At 49.2% G+C, this 12553-nt stretch overlaps 1 protein-coding gene across 2 annotated transcripts in view; it reads right to left on the bottom strand.

The window, feature by feature from the left end:
* Positions 1-12553, bottom strand: part of LDLRAD3 (low density lipoprotein receptor class A domain containing 3) — a 283792-nt gene that overhangs the window by 100325 nt on the left and 170914 nt on the right. The gene's annotated exons all lie outside the window — the stretch shown is intronic.

Genomic DNA, 12553 nt, shown 5'->3' on the forward strand with positions numbered 1-12553 from the left:
AGGTTGGTGTCCTTTGTGGCTCACATGTACTATACCCGCTTTTGGGAGTTCAGGAAAAACCGGGCCCCACGAAAGCCCTCTTGGGAAATGAGGGGTCAGGGAAGAACTGGAAGCTTTTCTATCTCAGGGTACAGACTAAGAGCACAGGATGACACTTTCTGCTCGGTGTTCTAAATAGCTACTACTGTATGACAAATCATCCCCAGGTTTAATGGCTGATAGTCAACCGTGGCATTTGTCATCATCCAGTTTTTGTGGTTGGTGAATTCAGAAAAGGAAGTGATGGGTCTGTCTTAGGGGTCCTCACATTGTTGTGATCAGACAGTGGCTGAAGCAGCCAAGGGTCTGAGTACATCTGTTTGCATCTCTCCTCCTTGACCTTTCCATGGTCTCTCTGGTAAGGCTGCTCTGGGCTGCCTCACAATATGGCGTCTGTGTGGTACTGGCCTATATACTTGGTAGCAGAAACTTTCAAGGGAGAATAATCCAGCCTTTGGCATATAAACAACCCAGTTTCACATCTTCAGGATTAATTGCAAGAGATGCCAAGCCAAAGAACTGTCCCAGTTCTACGGTTCCTGGAATGCACTTCTATGCATGACCTCCAAATTTTACATTACTCACAGCAAAACTGATAGGAAAGTTAGCATAGAAGTCCACTAAGTTGACTAAACAAAAACAATAACAAAGAAGGCTCAACTTTCAACAAATAGCTAAGTGAATCCTGAAAAAATGATTTTAATATCATTTTCGGGCTGGAGCGATAGCACAGCAGGTAAGGTTTGCCTTGCAAGCGGCCAATATGGCCGACCCGAGTTCGATTCCTCCACCCCTCTCAGAGAGCCCGGCAAGCTGCTTGGAGTATCTCGCCCGCACAGCAAAACCTGGCAAGCTATCCGTGGCGTATTCGATATGCCAAGCACAGTAACAACAAGTCTCAACAATGGAGATGTTACTGGGGCCGCTCGAGCAAATCGATGAACAAGGGGAGAACCGTGACCGTGAATATCATCATTTTCACAAATTCTTTTACAATTTTTTTCAAATTCCATTTACCATTTTGTTGTAACAGGCGATGTAAAATATATTATGTTATGCCTGCTAAGGGGGCAGGCTTGAGAGATGGAGGGAAACTGAGGACAGTGGTAGAAGAAAAATCACAGTGGTGATGGGATTGGTGTTAGAACACTGTTAACAACTATACTATGAGCAATTTTGTAAACCATGGTGGTTAAATAAAAAAGAGAAAAAAATTAAAAATACTGAAGAGAGAGAGAGAGAGAGAGAGAGAGAGAGAGAGAGAGAGAGAACGAGAATATAATGCCGAGTTAGCTGCCCAGACTTTCATACAAGGCCATAGAAATAAAAAGCTTCAGAGCAAGAATCATTGTAAACATGGGCCCTGTTTCTAAGGGAAAGGACCTGGGTCCACTTCTCAAGCAAAGTGTCTCAGTGGAAGAAGTGTGGATGGACTTAAAAACTGCCACAGTGAGGCTGAAGAGAGTACAAGGAGGTAAGGTGCTCGTCCCGTGCACATAGCAGATCCTGGTTTGGTTCCAGGGGCTCTGTATGGTTCCTGAAGCACCTCAGGGTCACTCTTGAGCCATGAATAGCTCCTGGGCACTGCTGGGTATAGCCTCCCAAATTTAATAGCAATAATTAAAAAACGAAACTGCCACTGTGAGGGCTGGGGAGAAAGAGCTCTAAGGGCTAGTGTATGTATGATCTGCATGCCAGAGATCTATGTTCGAGACCAGGTGCCACAGGGTCTTATATACATCATGCATTGACCCACTACTGCCAGTCCTGGGCCCAAACCACAAAAGGAGGTGGAGGGGGGATGAAACTGTGACAGTGAGGTGTGGAGGAGAAGGACAAAGCAACAGGACACGGACAGCCTGGAAGAGGGAAGTTCACTGTGTCACTCACTGCTTCCCCCTTTCCTCAACGCCACCCCCCAACCCCACCACAGCACATTTCCAACAGGGAGGCCTGCAGGTGCTGATAAACCAAAAGAGCAGGAGGGAAAAATCTATAAAAAGTTCTGAGCCACTTGGGAAAGATTGCTTAACAAGTCAGCTAATGAGGACAAAGCATCTGCCCTTGGAGAGTTCCTTCAGATGCAAATTGACCCAAATCTGAGGCCTCCTGACTTCAGTGCTTAAAGCCGAATCAAAGGCAGTTCCTGCCCTGGGAAGAACAAGGATCCCTTGATCAGACTCCGAAATCCTGGCAAAGACCTGGACTCAAGGGGGTACAAGAGGTCTCAGCAATGAACCCACAAAAGAGGAGACATATACACCAAGCACCTCTTTTGATACCCTCTGGGGGCAGTATTTCTCATCCTTTCAACTGTATTCGCCGTCTCACCCTCAGAGTATCCTGAGAGATGCTCCCTTCAGATGAAGCCAGTTGCCCTGGTCTTCCCCTTTTTTCTGCTATCTGGCAAAGAGGCCACGAGAGCAGCCCCTGGGAAGGAGCCTGTGGCGGGCAGTACTGCTCACCCTGGAACGTTCTCTGTGCGAGATCTCCTCTCATTTAATCTGCAACCTCCATCCTGTTAGCCACTGGAGGCATGAGGCAATATGGAATCTCTGTCCAGGTGGTTTCACCTGTTTTCTGACTGATAGGGTCCCTGAAGGACCTTGTGTATTCCAAACTAAGAATCTGATGTTAGAATCCTCCCAGTGGAAACCCTGCAGCTGACCTTCACACATGGATTGCACACCTGTGGCCCTCTGTTCTTTCCACCCCTCCCAGACTCTCAGACTCAGCAATATGTAACCTGAGCCTTCCTGACTCCAGAGATTTTAGTCTGTCAATAGCCTGTCAATAGCTTATCCTGTAGAGCCTATGGAAAGATTCAGAGAAAAGAAAGGGTTTCCTCTCTGCAAAGCAGGCGCAGGAGACCCCCTGGGGATGTGAGTCAGAACTTGGGCAGTCAATCAGGACAAAAGCCAATACCATATCCATCTCCCTCTTGCAGGAGCAGGAAGGAGAAGCCCATTCTAGGCAGACCAGGACTATCAATGAGGACCTCTGCCCTCCCAACAGTGGCATCCAGCAGCTTTGTGTCACCCCCATACACTGTGAGCTTAGCCTCCTCCAGAGGGGTGGGGAAAGGAAGTCTGTATCTGAGAGTCATCTGAGTCCATCCATTGACCAGTGTTGGGTTCACGTCCACCCGGGGTTTGTCCAATAGTGGCTGGGGGCGCTCAGAGCTGTCTTGGGAGAGTGGCGTTTCCCCAAAAACTGTGCGTGGAGAGCACCTGGTCTGGAAGGAGCTGAGGACAATGTTACATAACGGAGCTTGGCACCTAGAACACTTGGCGGGCAACGGCAGGGCTGCAAGGGGCATTTCTCCAGTTTGCCATGTTGTCTTTCTGGTTCTCCTCTGCAGGTGAAAAGAAACTACTGAAGAAGGCAACAGCTTCGAAGACACCTGGCAGGGTCTCCCAGGCAGTACACTCAGTGCAAAAACGGGACGTGAGTGACAAATGACCTTTGGAGAAGTTGGTTCTGGAATGTCTCCAAACCAGACCCAGAGCTGGAAGAGGCAGATCACGCACTGAGTTTCCCAAGAGCAACAAGAAGCAAGAGATGCTGGGGGACTAAGAAAAATGGCAAGAACAGGGCTGATGGAGACTTCACCTCTCTCCAGTTTTACGAGTCACAGGGATCTCAGGGGGACACATGGGGTTGAGACAGAAACAGTGCTGAGCTGCCTAACCCAAGATTTTCAAGTCTCTGCGTTAACAGAAAGGGGGGTTTACCCAGCCCAGGGTTATCCAACCTCTCAAACTGTTGAACCATCATCTTCTTAAGAGTTCCCTGCCCATGGGCTAAGATGGACTAGGAAGACACAGAGAATCAGAAATCTCATGGCAAGGATGAAATCAGCTGCTCTGTGAAAAGTGGTTAACTTAGAGCATGTGGTTACTTCTGATTTCTCTCCTTGGGCATCACCCTGCAAAGGAAGTGTGCAGGAAGACCGTTTCCAGTGGGAAATCTCCCTAACAGCCTCCTGCACCCTGTCTTACCACATGTGCACACACAGGTACATACTTTGCTCCAGCACACACACATGCACGCATCCTGTGCTCCAGCTTGACACATCTTTGAATGCTGCTCTTTGCTGGCAAGACAACCCCGTGTCACCTGCACCATCTCTGGGTCCTTTTGTACTTACCCTTAATGACAAGGCAGCGATTTCATTTTCTGAAGCCTTGCCATACTCCCCGAGGAAAATACTCATTTCTCCCTGCCCAGCCTGGCCCCCACGCCTGCCACTCGCTCCTCTCTGACCACGTTTCTCACGCATCAGGGTAATTAACTGCAGGGCATTAGGCTGATCCCTGGCAGCCTGCGAGCAGCTTTGATGTCCCCTCGCTTTATGTTTCTCCCAGTGCTTGGGCGGAGCAGGACAGAATGGGCAAAGAGCAGGCAGTAGACGCACACGGCTGGAGTTTAAGTATGAAGAAAGGGTCCAGAGAGTCAAAAGAGTGTTGGCAGGGAGGCGGGAGATGAGGAGATGGAGGGATGCCCGTTGTGCAGAAACTGGAAGGGTGGAGGCCTCCTGCGGAGGAGTTGAGCGGCACAGCCCAGTCTTGCCAGGGAGCAGGTGGTGCTGAGTAGACTCTGGTGCGGCTGGGTACCCCACTCTCAGCACCTGGTCCCCATGGTCCTTATGTGGGGAGATGTTCAGGTGGGAGGGATGGAGACAGATGGCAGCAGAGGGAGGAGAAGGAGAGTCAGGACTCGGGGAGGTGAAAGGACCACCACTGTAGAGGGCCCCGCGGCCTGGGAGATCTAGAAGCGATTAGCATGGTTGTGTGGACCATTCAGATCAGCTCTCAAGCTGGGATACTTGAGAAATCTGGCGATGGTTGATGGCAGGGTTCAAGGACAAGAAGTGCTCTCCATGCAAAGCCCCATGATGGAGAAGCACGGCTCCCAGGCACAGCAGGCAGACCTCAGCCAGTCTCTCCCAGCCTCCCTGGGTTTCTTCCCAATGGACTCAGCATTTCTGCTGCTTCCAGTTCAACCTGGCTTTTTCAAACTTTCAAATTAAAATAAGGGCTGAGGGAGGCACCCACCCTCCTTGTGCTAATCAAACCTCCAGTAGGGTTTTTATTGCAAGGGAAGTCAAATATATACACAGCACTGTCCTCCCATTGTTCATCAATTTGCTCAAGCGGGCACCAGTAACATCTCCATTGTGAGACTTGTTGTTACTGTTTTTGGCATATCCAATACACTACGGGGAGCTTGCCAGGCTCTGCCGTGCTGGCGAGATACTTTCGGTAGCTTGCTGGGCTCTCTGAGAGGGATGAAAGAATCGAACCCAGGTTGGTGGTGTGCAAGGCAAACGCTGTGCTATCGCTACAGCCCACAGTCTCAAAGTTTATTGAAATACTGGTGTTTTCCTAGTGCAGTGGTGGCAGCAGCCATGCAGGCCCCCAGCATTTTTTTTCTTTTTGGGTCACACCCAGAGATGCACAGGGATTACTCCTGGCTTTGCACTCAGGAATTACTCCTGGTGGTGCTCAGAGGACCATACAGGATGCTGAGAATTGAACCCGGGTCGGCCGCGTGCAAGGCAAATGCCCTACCTGCTGTACTATCACTCCAGCCCCTCAAATAAATTTTTAGGGGTGCTCTATCTCTCCAGGGACCCCCTCATGAAACTCTTGACATGATTCATTGACCATGAGGCATGAAGCTCTTGACACGATTCAGCGACCATGAGGTCTGTGGAAAATACCAACTACCCATTACATCCTAGGCTGTGCCAGATTAGGTTGGATCCTCTAAACCAGGATGACTGTTTCTTTCTTTGTTTCAAACGCAGAAAGCTCTTTTTCGTTCAGACGTGAACAACTAAAATTGAAAGAAAATAAGTGCTCGTGCGCCCTGTGCTCTCTCTAGAAATGATCTCCGGTTCTATCTTTCGATGGGAAACAAAGGCCTCCTCCAAAAGCAGAAGCTGCTTTTACTCCCAATTACCAGGTCAGCGGGAGGCCTGGAACAGAAGGGCGGAAAGTGCACACAACCAGAAAATAACAGAGCAGCGTTTCCAGTTCCGCAAAATTAGCACCCCCGTGGCACTCTCTGGCAGGAGACCTCTGCTCCCGACGCCTTCACCCAGTACTCAACTACATCCTGAAGCCATACCCTGCCTATCCCGGTCACCCCTTCACCGTCTCATCCCGACTTCCCTAGCCTTTAAGAGTCCCAAATCCTTCCACGGCTGACCACTCCACCCTCCCTCTCCATTATTCCCTTCCTGCCCCACAGGGGACTCCCCGTGGACCTCCCGTTTCTCCAGCCTGAATGTCCACTGTGGTTGTTTTCTCCTTCCCCATCCTGTTCCGTTAACTCCCCCCACCCCCCAGTGGCTGAGCCGGCATCACTTTCTCAAAGGAAACTTTCACCTGCCTTCCCTTTCCTCTTCCCTTCCTCACCCTACAGATTCCCATCTCCAAATTGCAGAACACCTTTTGTGTCTTCTGCATGGCTGGGAAGACGATCCACGATCCAGGTGAGCCAGACCTGGACAAATGGGGGCTAATCAGCTCCTTCCCCTGGGAATAGGGTGCTGGCTTTGCTTCCTAGCAGAGGCTGTGGCCAAGGATTCAACCTGGAGAAGGCATGTTGCAACATGTGACACACTGTAACCCATCTCCAGCAAAGCTGGAGCTCCTGGCTTGCATGTATGCAGCTGGAGTTAGATTTTCTCTGCCACATGCCTACCGCACTAATGTGTGTGGCCCAGGACCCTTGTTCTAAGTGAGGCATAGGAATAAATACCCAGCTGAGACCTCTGCCTGAGTTCTGGAGGTCTGGAGGTGGGGTACAGTGCTCTGCTCATCATCCTACAGCCCACAGACTGGGAAATATCCTGCTCAGCAAGCCCACTGCCCCCTGGTCTGTCATGTTTTGTCTCCCTCCTCTGCCTCTCTGTTTCATGCCTTTTCACCCATATTTCTTTTTTCTTTTCTTTATCTTTTTATTTTTTTTTTTTTTGCTTTTTGGGTCACACCCGGTGATGCACAGGGGTTACTCCTGGCTCTGCTCTCAGGAATTACCCCTGGCGGTGCTTGGAGCACCATATGGGATGCTGGGAACCGAACCTGGGTTGGCCGCTACAAGGCAAACACCCTACCTGCTATACTATCGCTCCAGTCCTCATCCATATTTCAACTGTTGCATTGGATGCAAGGCTGTGCCCTCCTGCGGGTGATTTCCCGGGGGCTTTGCCAGTGGGTCCTGTGGCCCAAACAAGGTGATCCGACATGGCTGAGAGGGAGCACATCCATGCCCTGTCTCTCATCCAGCTTCTGGGGTGTTGCCATCTCTGGATGTTCCTTGTCAAGGTAGCATCCCGTGTTTTTGCTTTCATGTGACCCGCATGTGTGTGCCCGTGTCCAAATGTGTCCCCGTGAGAAGTAGCCGGTTACGCTGGACCCAAGGGCCACCCTGCTCCAGTACGACTCCTTTCACTCCGTCTGTAGTGGCCCTGGTCTGTGATGCACATCCAGCTATCTACTGAGGCAGTGGACAACAGGGCTTCAACCTCTGGACCTGGAGGCTAAGACCCACTTCAAACTGGACCAAGGCCATTCGTCTGTGACCCACACACAACACAGACAGGCACCACCGCGCTTCCTGCCGGCTGCCAGGATGGTGATACTCTTCTCTTCACACCTCTCTGCACCCCCATCCCTTCACCCTCCGCCCCCCCCCCCCCCCACACACACACAACTCTGCAGGAGAAACGGGACAAAGCTGTCACTGTGAGCTCCTGGTGAGATGCCAAAGCTCTCGGCTCGTTTTCCAAATTCTCCTCCAGCATTATTATCACCAGGATACAGCATGCCAGATAAAGAAACTGCAGCCCAACTGCCAAAACCTCAATTAACTCTCCTGGCATCGGTGGCTCCTTCAGCCGAGCTTCCCGTCTCCGCATCCCTCACAGGCCAGGATGGGAGACAGGCATCATTAGTCTTTTTGCTCACGAAGAATAAAACTGGAGGATGAAAAGGGAGAGAGTGCTCCTTGGACACAGACACAAAGAGGGAGGCAGGGCTGCCCGCCTGGGCGTGAGATCCCACTGGGTGGTAGCTAGACGACATGGCCATGGCATGATGGGAAAATGGCCACGTTTCCTCCTCCATGGCTGCACCACGGGGGCACTCTGCAGGGTCACCGGCTAAGGAAGCACCTCTGAGTTCTTCATCTAGAAATGGAGGGACCGCCTCTCACAGAAAGGGATTCTGTGAGAACTGAGAAGAGAAAGACAAGCTCAATGCTTAGGTGATGGCTGACCTTTAACCCTTGCTCCGAGCCTTGGGGAGTCTCACAGATGTTCTGCCTGCTGTCCTCCCCAAAGCCTGAGGGATAGACACTTAGCATGGGGTGCGGGGTGGGGGGGGAAGGTGCTAACCTTGCATGCCTGGTTTGTGGTGTGTGTGTGTGTGTGTGTGTGTGTGTGTGTGTGTGTAAGAGCATCGCCTCTGAGCACCGCTGGGTGTATCCCAAAACATCCATCACCCCATCCAAAAAAAAAAAAAAGCAAGAAAGAAAAGTCTGAGGGGATGGAGCAATAGCACAGCAGATATGCCATTTGCCTTGCATGCAGTGGACCTGAGTTTGATTCCCAACACCTCATATGGTTCCTGAGCACTGCTGGAAGTTAATTCCTGAGTGCATATGCCAGAAGTAATCCCTGTGCATCACCGGGTGTAACCCAAAAAAGCAAAAAAAAAAAAAAAAAGTCTGAGCCCTTCATGATTACCCGCATTTCTTAAGCTTCTTGTGACAGAGCAACTGGAAGCTGAAAGGGGTGATGTACGTCAGGGCACTCACTATTTATGAGTAACATAATGGCATCTCACCAGTGCATAACAATTTATGCCCCAAATAAGGGGTTTTAAGGGAAAAAACAAACACACTTGCCAGCTTCTGGGCCGGATGTCCAGGAGACGCTTAGCTCCGGCACAGGGCCCCTGACAAGGCTGCATCAAGATGGGTGCTGGTGCAAGGACCACTGAAGAGTCACATCCAAGCCCACCTCATGGCTTCTGGCAGGCCTCAGTTCCTCGCTGACTTGGGTCCGAAACGCTCCCATTTCCTTGCCACGTGGGTTTGTACACAGCGCAATGCACAAGGCAGCCTGCCTGCTCCGTGTGAGTGAGAGCGAATAAGCAAAACAGACACCAGAGTCATTTGTAATCTAATCTTGGAACTGATAGCTGTCTCCTTTGCCGCTCTTTTCTTCCTTAAAAGCCATTCACAGGTGGTACACCCGGCCGAGAGTAAGCATTCTTCACTAGAGCCAAGAGGCAGAAGGGCCTTTATCCATCAACAGACAAATGGATAAACAAACTGTGGCATATGATACAAGGAATATGATTCCTCCTTAATGAAAAAGGAAGAAAATTCTGACACATGATGAGCCTTAAGGATATTATGCTAAGTGAACTAAGCCAGTCATAAAAAGACAAATACTGTCTGATCCCACTTATATGAGGTATCTAGAACTGTCAAATCTGTGGAGGCAGGAAGCAGATGATGTTTGCAGGGGAGAGCTGCGGAAGGGAGAATGTGGAAGTGCTGTTTAATGGGCATGGTGTTTTAATGCTGGGTTTCTTCTGGGGGGGACTGGGGAGCATGCCCAGTAGTACTCAGGGTCTACTTCTGGCTCTGCATTCAGGGATTACTCCTGGTTGTGCTCGGAGAACTATACTGGTACCAGGGATGGAATACCTGTTGGTGCATACAAGGCAAATGCCCTTCTGTTTTATTCTCCCAGGTCTGCCTTTTAGATTTGTGATGAAAATGTTCTGGAGCTTGGCTGCAGAGCAATCTGTAAACATATTTAACTCTTGTTTGTACACTGAAAATGTGGTTAAACTAGATGGTACAAGTGTCTTTATCTGCCCCCTCCCAGTCTCCCTCCCCCCCCCCCCACACACACACACATACCAATTTTAAAAAGAGAGCTGGATAGTACTGGGGTAAAAGCACTTGTGTTATATTCAGTAAACCCTAGTTCGACCCTCAGGATCCCTAACAGATCCCTGGGCACAGAACTAGGAATGAGCTCTAAGCACAGCCACGTATACCCCTTGACACCCCCTTCGAAAAATGAAAAAGGGATAAAGAAGAAGACACAAAAGGCAAAGTCATAGGGTCCAGATGAGTATAAACGGAGGGGACTGGATCACTGGAGGCTCTGCCTGGTTCAGTCCTTCACCCAACATTGGGAAGAAGTTACACGTTCAATTAGGATCTAGTCCCAGGAAATTTAAGGCTACCTGAGTACTGTCACACCCATCAGACTCATGACAAGACTTGAAGACTCTTAGATGTATTTTCTGGCGAGATTTTCAGAGTACCAGGGTTGTTATATGCAAGATGCATACAATGCCAGTGCTTCTAGAATAATCCAGTAAACAGGTTTCCTGTCAGTGAAGTCCCAGCTTAACATTCTATAGTTGTAGCGTGTTCTCGGTCTATCACAACACCTTACCTTGATAGCACCACTCCCACTTCCACTTCCCAACAGAGACTGCCATGCCAAGGGCAAGGAAGGAAACTTGCTCCCAGAAGAGCAAAGAGGAGAGAGAGGCACACAATCCAGCACACAGACACACAATATCTCTACTCCAAAGTTTCAGCACATTTTTTTTTAAACTTTCATCCATTTAGAAGGAAAACATTTCAAGTCCCATAGTTCCTTTATAGGGCCAGTTTTCTCAACTCAAAAAAAAAAAAACCACTATAAAATATAATTTTCTTTCTCTACATCAAATGAAAACCAAGATGCATTTTGTAAGGCTGGAAGCCCAGCCAAAGGATATAGGAGATATTCTGACTAAATGAGCTCTGTATAGAAGTAGTGAGTTAAACTCGATACATGTTCACTATTATTAAAAGGTGGAGGATGACAATGGGTCAAACCCTAAGGGGCAAGGACTGAATTCTGTCTAAACCAGCTACCTGTGAAAATCTTTGGGAAGACACAGCATGGAACCTGGTCTTTTAAACGCCCACCATGAGTGAGCCTGCCTTACCCACCGGTACGTGGAGCTTCCTTTGTTCAAAAATACAGTCAGTGAGAAATGGTGAGAGTCTGCCCTTCAATATTACAAGGCCACTTAGAGCTGGGGCACTCACACGGCAGGGTATGTGGACCTGCAGGCTGGCCAAGTAGACAGTGGACCCACATCCCCACCTCCTGCTTATGGCAGGCCGTCCTTGAACAAAGCCAATGAGGGTCTCACCTACCCTACTTGAACACTAACAGGAACAATACACAGAACCATCTGCAGATGATGAATACACACACTCACGTAACTTACACGCTCAGCGCGATAGCACCTAGGGTGCAAATGAAACACAGCTTTACAACACTTTACAACATCCTCCAAGAAATCTGTTCTAATCCTCGGTACTCACAGATGCCCGTGTGCGCAGGCACTATGCTCCACGATAGGTTCCAAGAGATCTGAGAGGCGAGAAAGGCATTTTCCCTGTTCTCCAGCTGCCAACTAAAGCCCAACACACAGAGCAACCTTGCAGGGTGGCTCCAGTCAGCAGAGGCCCGTGCTCTAGCGGGACTTGCTTTCTCAGAACACAGGCAAAAAGTATGGGTGCTGGAATATGGGGTCTCACTTGGGTCTGGAAGGCACCAAGCTGAGAGGCTAAGGATGGATGCTCCAATGAATATCTATGTCGTGAGTTCTGTGCCCAACAGGATTGTGTATTTGCACTATGTAAACAGATACCACCCTACACTGGATGTTTTAGAAATGGTGTGGGGGTGGGAAAGGATTTTAAGGGTAAGCAAAAACCTGCTTCATCCCCAAACCAGTGAAATACTGGAATAGGGAGGGGTGTGGAAGAAGGCACACACATTTCCAAAACCTTCAGGATAAAGACTATAACTTTCGCAGTCTTTTGGCTAGATACTCTAGGACACAATAAGCAAGTCTAAGGTATATAAACACACAAGAAAGGGTAGGAACCAGGACCAGAGCGATAGGACTGTAGGGAGGGCAACTGCCTTGCATGCGGCCAACCTGAGTTCTATCTCCAGCATCCCAGATGGTCTCCTGAGCCCACACGGAGCTATATCTGAGCATAGAGCCAGGAGTAACCCCTGAGTAGAGTCAGGTGGGGCAGAAAGGAAGGAATGAAGGGAAGGGAGGGAGGGAGGAAGGGAGGGAGGGAAATAAATTGCAAGAAACAATATTTACACAAAGTCTTCCTGGATCTCTCCTGCTGAAGCTATAATATATTATATATAATATATATATATTATATATATATATATAAAATTGACTTGCTGGTTCTCTTTCTGTTTGGCATCTATCCCTGACTGTGGCAATGCCATACAAGGCATCCAGATGTTATGTTCTGGTTTATTAAACATTGACTTTGAAATACTCAGCTGTTTGATCAGCAGTGTAATGATTCCTAGGCAAGTGGTGAGATTAGAAACCAATGTTAACGTCAAACAGGGGTTCTCAGATGTGGATACGCCTGG

This window comes from Sorex fumeus, unplaced genomic scaffold (genome assembly GCF_029834395.1).
Source record: "Sorex fumeus unplaced genomic scaffold, SorFum_2.1 ptg000007l, whole genome shotgun sequence".
NCBI lineage: Eukaryota > Metazoa > Chordata > Mammalia > Eulipotyphla > Soricidae > Sorex > Sorex fumeus.